The sequence below is a fragment of the Panulirus ornatus genome, chromosome 43 (genome assembly GCF_036320965.1).
Source record: "Panulirus ornatus isolate Po-2019 chromosome 43, ASM3632096v1, whole genome shotgun sequence".
In the NCBI taxonomy this organism is placed as follows: Eukaryota; Metazoa; Arthropoda; class Malacostraca; order Decapoda; family Palinuridae; genus Panulirus; species Panulirus ornatus.
In genome coordinates, this window is record NC_092266.1 from 28,518,257 (window position 1) to 28,525,756 (window position 7,500).

Here is a 7,500-nt window from a genome sequence, read left to right on the forward strand (position 1 = left end):
TGGCAGCGGTAGCAACAGCTGATAACGGGGTGGGGGAGAGGGAGGGGGGGAACAGCTGCATGATCCATGTGATGGGGTGGGGTAGGGTGGATGAAGGCCAGTGATTTTGAGCCACTGTTCGTATCAGCGAATACCGCACGACTCACAGTCATACACTGAATTAGTTCTGACCTCAGTAACTCGCACCCTAATCGCTGGTCAACATGTGAGTGACATAATCGTTTGGCTTCAGGGTTAGGAAAGTTATGAGTGACCGAGCGAACTAAGGAGTTCCCTGGTTCCTCCCTCCACTTGGCCACTCGCAACTTTACTGACCTTAAACTTAAACCTGATTTATTTCACTTTTACTGTGGACATCGCTTCGGCCTCTGAATTCAAATGACGTTAGAATTAACTCAGTATTTACTGGTGAGCGGCACGGTACAGTCTGTGTGAGGCGTGAGCCTTGACGCTGGGAGAAGCAACTCTCATGGCGCAATAGCGTCGAGATGAGGACGGTTTGCGCGCGTTCATCTTATCGAGTAATAAGGTAAGACCTTACGAGCGCTGTCCACCCACCACCACCCAGGGCAGCTGCGTCTCCACCAGGCCTCAGGTGAGGGGGCAGGCGGCAGCTGAGACGATGCTGGGTAGAGGAGCCCAACACCACACTATTGCTTACAAGTAGTGGAGTCAGTCAAGCCAATCGGCGATTAGATCATCAGAACCATGAAATTAACTCACCGCTATTAGCCCTCACGGCCATTCAGATTATCACAACGAGCTCGTAAACTACGAAAACTGACACGAAACTCACGACGAATAACGCATACGGTTTAATGAATATATATATATATATATATATATATATATATATATATATATATATATATATATATATATATATATATATATATATATATATATATACACACACACACAAGGCAATGCAACACTCATACGTCTGACTTATAATAACACGAGAAGAATGGGGACCAATAGTTCCTCCACTCAAGAAAGAACATAAGAGTTTCCAGTATTTAACCGAAGTAACAAGGGAAGAAATGGGATCCCGGGAGGAGCAGTATGCATTAATACCCACTGCGAATCATCAACGGACAAACACAGATCATCAGTTTAACAGTGGACGAGCGTCCCAAACCGAGGATCGGCCACCGTCGCCTAGAATTGATTGTTGCATCGCCTGTGGGTGGCCCTGGGTAGACCCTGTTGCTGGCGACGCCTGGCAACCTCCAGACCCGTCCTCCACTACCTTGTCTGTCAATACTCTCTCTTTTACTAGTTATTAATATGACCCTTAAAGTGTGCAGGCACCAATGACAAACACATACATTAACGGCTTATTGATCTCCACGGGATACGTCGTCTTTCCCCCGACTGAATTCCATATAGGGGGCGATGAAGAGGTGTGATTCTCAATGTTCGAAGTCTGGATTTTCGTGAAATGGTGCTTGGCATCGCCGTGAGAGCGGCCGCTGTTGCTGGCTCTCTGGCCGCCTCTCCCGCAGTGTGGATGGCAGCCCCGTGCTCGGCAGGCCTCTCGCTCCCTTAGTGCTCTAGTGACCTAGTTCTCTCTCCTAGATGGTCGTATCTAGTCCCCTGTAGGTCATCTCCACCACACCTACCAGCAATGTTGGCTATGGATAGTCCTCACATCTAGGTAGGGTTCCCGCGACGTCGTCCTTGTTAGCGTAGATTATTAATGTTTTGTGTGTAGCGGAAATGTAGCGCTCGGCTGGTAACCTTTACCTCAGCTTGGCAGGAACTTCAATCCTCCCGTTAGATTAAACAGCCTGCCAGGTCAGGTCAGGTTATGCTGGAGAGCGTACTTCTACCCTCCCAACACCTCCTCGAACCTTACCTTGTCCTAGCCGTTTACAATGCTGCCGCCATGCTCACGACGTGTGATCTCAACCAAATACCCTAACATTAACTCTCCTGAAAGTCAAAACTAAGTAAGAAAACGCACATACTGAACACCATGAATTCCAATAAAAGAATAGAAAAAAAAACTCAATTTCTCCTGAAGCGACAGTGCATACGCAGAGTTTTTCAGGCGTTTTACAGAGTCGGGTGAAGTCTTGGACTGGAGAGGCTGGTCATGTGAGGATGTGAGCATGGTGTGGTGTGCGGGGAGGTCGTGGTCAGGCGTGTGGCACAGGAGACCCAGTTGGTGGGGCGGGAGGCTGGCTCTGATGCTGCTGCTGCTGCTCGCGTCCTCAACTCTGTTCACTCGCATCCCGGGCAGCTTTAAGAGTGACGCTGCTGGTGATGCCACCAACACACACACACACACACACCTGTACCTCTTCTCCTCCATCAGCACCCTATAGCTCGATGCCCCTCTTGCCCCATCAGCTGCTCCGAATCACGACACATCATTATCACAAGCGCCGCCAGCCACCAGAACCTACCTCTCGCCCGTCACACACTAGTACCGTCATCACTACCAAGACCTACCTACTCGTACCCCTCACACCCCAGTAACGTCATCGCTACTACCACTAACTCCCCATAGTCCTCGGACGCCAGTACTGTCTCCAGCACCACCATTAAACGCCACCATCTTTCATTCTATTTCTCTTCTGGCACCGCTTACCAGTTCCACCACCGCTACTAGTACCGTCCCCACCAGTACCTTCCATTTTCCTCCGTCACATATCAGTACCCCCTCCATCCATTACCAATACGTACCACAGTACTTCCTCTTGTCACTGGAAACTAATACTTCCCCCAACCACTATAGCCCAATACCCCGCACCAAGTCATCGCATACCAGTACCCTCCAGTCATCATATACCAATAACAACCTTGAAAGCATTGTATCAGTACAATTACCAGTAATCATACATCAATAATACCATGGCCTTCTCACACCAGTAAACCCCGGATCACCAAAGACCGGTAACACACAGGCAATTACATAAGTACCGGTACCACCCTGACCATCATATACCAGCACTACAGACCATCATACACCGGTACGACCCGGTCCATCACACACCAGAACCCCCAACTATCATACGCCTATACCCCAGCCATCAACAACTAGTACCCACAGCCGACACATAACAGTAGCCAGTAAACATCAGTAACTCCTCCCTCCCCCAGCCATCATACTCTTACCACTATCCTCACCATCACATACCAGATCCCCCAACCATCGCATACCAGTACTTCAGCCATTATACACCAGTACCCCCACCCCCACCCATCGTATACTCGTATTCACCAGCCATCATACACCAGTACCCCCAGCCATCATAAACCAGTACTCACCAGCCATCATACACCACTACCCCCAGCAATCATATACTCGTATTCACCAGCCATCATACACCAGTACCCCCCAGCCATCATACACCAGTACTCACCAGCCATCATACACCAGTACCCTCAAAACCATACACAGTACCTACAAGCCATCATACACCTGTACTAGCCTGGCCACTTCATACTTGTAACCACTTTATCCAGTGGTATATATGTGGACAGATGTACAGTACTCACTGTAGACAATATAGTGAATAGGTGTACAACACTGTGCTTGTAGAGAGCGTAATGTATAAGTACATAACGTCGTGCTTGTAGACAGTGTTTAGCTGTACGACAAAATGTTTGTAAACATTGTAGTGTATAGGTGCACAACGTCGTGTTTGTAGACAGTGTAGTGTATAGGTGTATAACGTCGTACTTGTAGACAGTGAAGTGTACAGGTGCACAACGTCGTGTTTGTAGACAGTGTAGTGTATAGGTGCACAACGTCGTGTTTGTAGACAGTGTAGTGTATAGGTGTATAACGTCGTACTTGTAGACAGTGAAGTGTACAGGTGCACAACGTCGTGTTTGTAGACAGTGTAGTGTATAGGTGTATAACATTGTGCTTGTGGTCGTGTGGTGTATAAGTGTACAACAATGTTTTTTTTGTAAGGAGTGTAGTACATAGGTGTACAGCATTGTGCTTCTAGACAGTGTAGTGTATAGGTGCACAACGTCGTGTTTGTAGACAGTGTAGTGTATAGGTGCACAACGTCGTGTTTGTAGACAGTGTAGTGTATTGGTGTACAATATTGTGCTGGTAGAGACTGTAGTGTACATGTGCACAACACCGTGGCTGTAGAGACTATAGGGTAAAGGCGTACAACACTATTCTTGCGGAGAGCGTACGGCATTTTGAAGTATGGAGTACGTAGCGAGTTAAAGAATTTTGGAAAATTCTATTAATAATTGGGGGCGAGGAAAGCCAAAGGGGGGGAGGGGATATGGCTTCTCCTCCTGCAGCGACCTAGTGACGCTGTAGCCAGAGAGAGAGAGAACCTTCAGCTTGCGCATCACATACTTGATATATCCCGTCGCCTGCGTCTCTGAGGGCGGGGAACTTACAGGAACCTAACATTACCTTAGCACCAGACTGAGATGAAAAGAAAATGACAACAATCACTTATATACTCTATAGCCACGCGTGTGAGTGGTTACATGAAGTACTTTTTTTTTGTAGCACTCACTGTATCGTAAAGAAGGATGGAGTACTTAAAGAGGTGGGGAAGGGATATATATATATATATATATATATATATATATATATATTTTTTTTTTTTTTTTTTTTTTTTTATACTTTGTCGCTGTCTCCCGCGTTTGCGAGGTAGCGCAAGGAAACAGACGAAAGAAATGGCCCAACCCCCCCCCCCCATACACATGTACATACACACGTCCACACACGCAAATATACATACCTACACAGCTTTCCATGGTTTACCCCAGACGCTTCACATGCCTTGATTCACTCCACTGACAGCACGTCAACCCCTGTATACCACATCGCTCCAATTCACTCTATTCCTTGCCCTCCTTACACCCTCCTGCATGTTCAGGCCCCGATCACACAAAATCTTTTTCACTCCATCTTTCCACCTCCAATTTGGTCTCCCTCTTCTCCTCGTTCCCTCCACCTCCGACACATATATCCTCTTGGTCAATCTTTCCTCACTCATTCTCTCCATGTGCCCAAACCATTTCAAAACACCCTCTTCTGCTCTCTCAACCACGCTCTTTTTATTTCCACACATCTCTCTTACCCTTACGTTACTTACTCGATCAAACCACCTCACACCACACATTGTCCTCAAACATCTCATTTCCAGCACATCCATCCTCCTGCGCACAACTCTATCCATAGCCCACGCCTCGCAACCATACAACATTGTTGGAACCACTATTCCTTCAAACATACCCATTTTTGCTTTCCGAGATAATGTTCTCGACTTCCACACATTTTTCAAGGCTCCCAAAATTTTCGCCCCCTCCCCCACCCTATGATCCACTTCCGCTTCCATGGTTCCATCCGCTGACAGATCCACTCCCAGATATCTAAAACACTTCACTTCCTCCAGTTTTTCTCCATTCAAACTCACCTCCCAATTGACTTGACCCTCAACCCTACTGTACCTAATAACCTTGCTCTTATTCACATTTACTCTTAACTTTCTTCTTCCACACACTTTACCAAACTCAGTCACCAGCTTCTGCAGTTTCTCACATGAATCAGCCACCAGCGCTGTATCATCAGCGAACAACAACTGACTTACTTCCCAAGCTCTCTCATCCCCAACAGACTTCATACTTGCCCCTCTTTCCAGGACTCTTGCATTTACCTCCCTAACAACCCCATCCATAAACAAATTATATATATATATATATATATATATATATATATATATATATATATATATATATATATATATATATAGGATATATAGGTCATAGTTCCCGCTGTGATGAAGCTGCTGGTCTACACGTGTTACATGACGGTATCCTTGCTGCTATATGCTCAATCAACCGACTGATCAACCTCCAGACTACAGGGAAATGAGGACTGATATTCCCCTGAAGTTGTTCGTGCGGGATGGTTAAAGAGGCGTTGCGTGGGAGGGCCGGCCGGCCTCATAGCCAGCTCAAGGTGTTGTGTCGTCGTCACATGGAAACTGGGGAGCCACAGTAACTGCAACAGCCCATAAATGGATAAATATGTGATACGTATCTCATTTTTCTTTCGATGATCACGCGGGAATTCTGCATTCCTCGGTAGTGGAGGTGTCCAACGTATTTGCCTAGCGGGTCTTTTGTATAGTCTTCAGAGCTTATTTCCGGTCGATTATTACGACGAGGCATCGGTAGGACCCCTGGGTAGTGATTATTTCTGCTCGACATTACGACGATTCTATGACTCTCGGATATGATGACTAGACTTTAATCGGAGTCATCTGGGTACGTCACCCGTCAGCCACTCGTGTCAGCAAGAGGTTCATTGCCTGTCGGCCTCCGACGTTAACACGAGTTTCATCACCTGTCAGCCACCAGGGTCAGCATGATGCTCATCTCCTGTCAGCCAATAGTGTCGGCATGAGGCTCATCAAGCGTCAGCAGCCAACAGTGTAAGCATGGGGTTCATTACCCGTCAGTCATCAGCGTCAGTGCTACCACCAGCCCGGCTGACTAGGGTCAGTCTTTCCCTCATATGTATGGTAATGTTGGCGGACCAACACAGCCCACAGTCCTGTCCACCCCTTGTAGACGTCCTTCTATCTGTATGTAGGTGTGTCTTCCAGTCAGTATGTCCCTACACACACACACACACACACACACACACACACACACACACACACACACACACACACAATCAAAAGCCAAAGGAGCTTAGCAAATAAGAAATTTGCGAGATCTTTCGTTTATCTTCACAGTAAAAAGATACCGAGTACACCAGGCTGTATGTATATAAGGGACACGCAGAGAGAGAGAGAGAGAGAGAGAGAGAGAGAGAGAGAGAGAGAGAGAGAGAGAGAGAGAGAGTATCGTGTGGTGAAGACGGCAGATGTTACAAAAACCACGGACGAGCGGTATCCAATTCAAGGGCGCAGGTTTTTGCTCTGCCTCAGCCTGTCTGCCTCGCACGCTGTACCTGGGCCAGCTTTATGGGAACGCCAGCACTTCGTCCCCATCCATAAGGTGGAGCCGAGCGGACGCAGGGAACACCATGATTCCAGAACCACCTGCGTCTCAACGCAGTGGGCGACGGTGGCGCCTCCGGCTGCATACGGCACCACGGACGCCTCAGAACCTTACAGTCGCCTGTCATCATACGGTATGATCATACACCCCCCGCAGACACTGCCTTCACGGACGCGTTTCCAGGGTGGCATCCGATAGAGCGGTCAACAGACGACGGCCTGCCTCAGGGTGGTGTTCTGGGTCCATTATGTACTTTGGTGACCGAAACCTGAGCGCCGAGGCCTTCCTTGACGAGCGCAATCATCCTGACCCTTCCCCGGGAGGTGTCGTCTTCGGTAGGAACCATCAGGCAAGACCATCTGGACACAGACGGGACATCTGAGCCTGGGTGACAATGTGACATGTGAACCAGCGTGACACTATGGCATGTGAGCCTGAGTGACTCAGTGACACCTGAGCCTGGGTGACACTATGACATGTGAGCCAGGGTAACAC

The 7,500-nt window shown here is 47.9% G+C and overlaps 1 long non-coding RNA gene across 1 annotated transcript in view; it reads left to right on the forward strand.

The window, feature by feature from the left end:
- Nucleotides 1-1,512: 1,512 nt before the first annotated feature.
- The window catches only part of LOC139762462 (uncharacterized), a 108,481-nt gene continuing 102,493 nt past the window's right edge, over nucleotides 1,513-7,500 (forward strand). Inside the window, exon 1 of the long non-coding RNA XR_011715726.1 lies at nucleotides 1,513-1,660. This is a non-coding gene — a long non-coding RNA (uncharacterized lncRNA). The remainder of the gene's footprint in view (nucleotides 1,661-7,500) is intronic.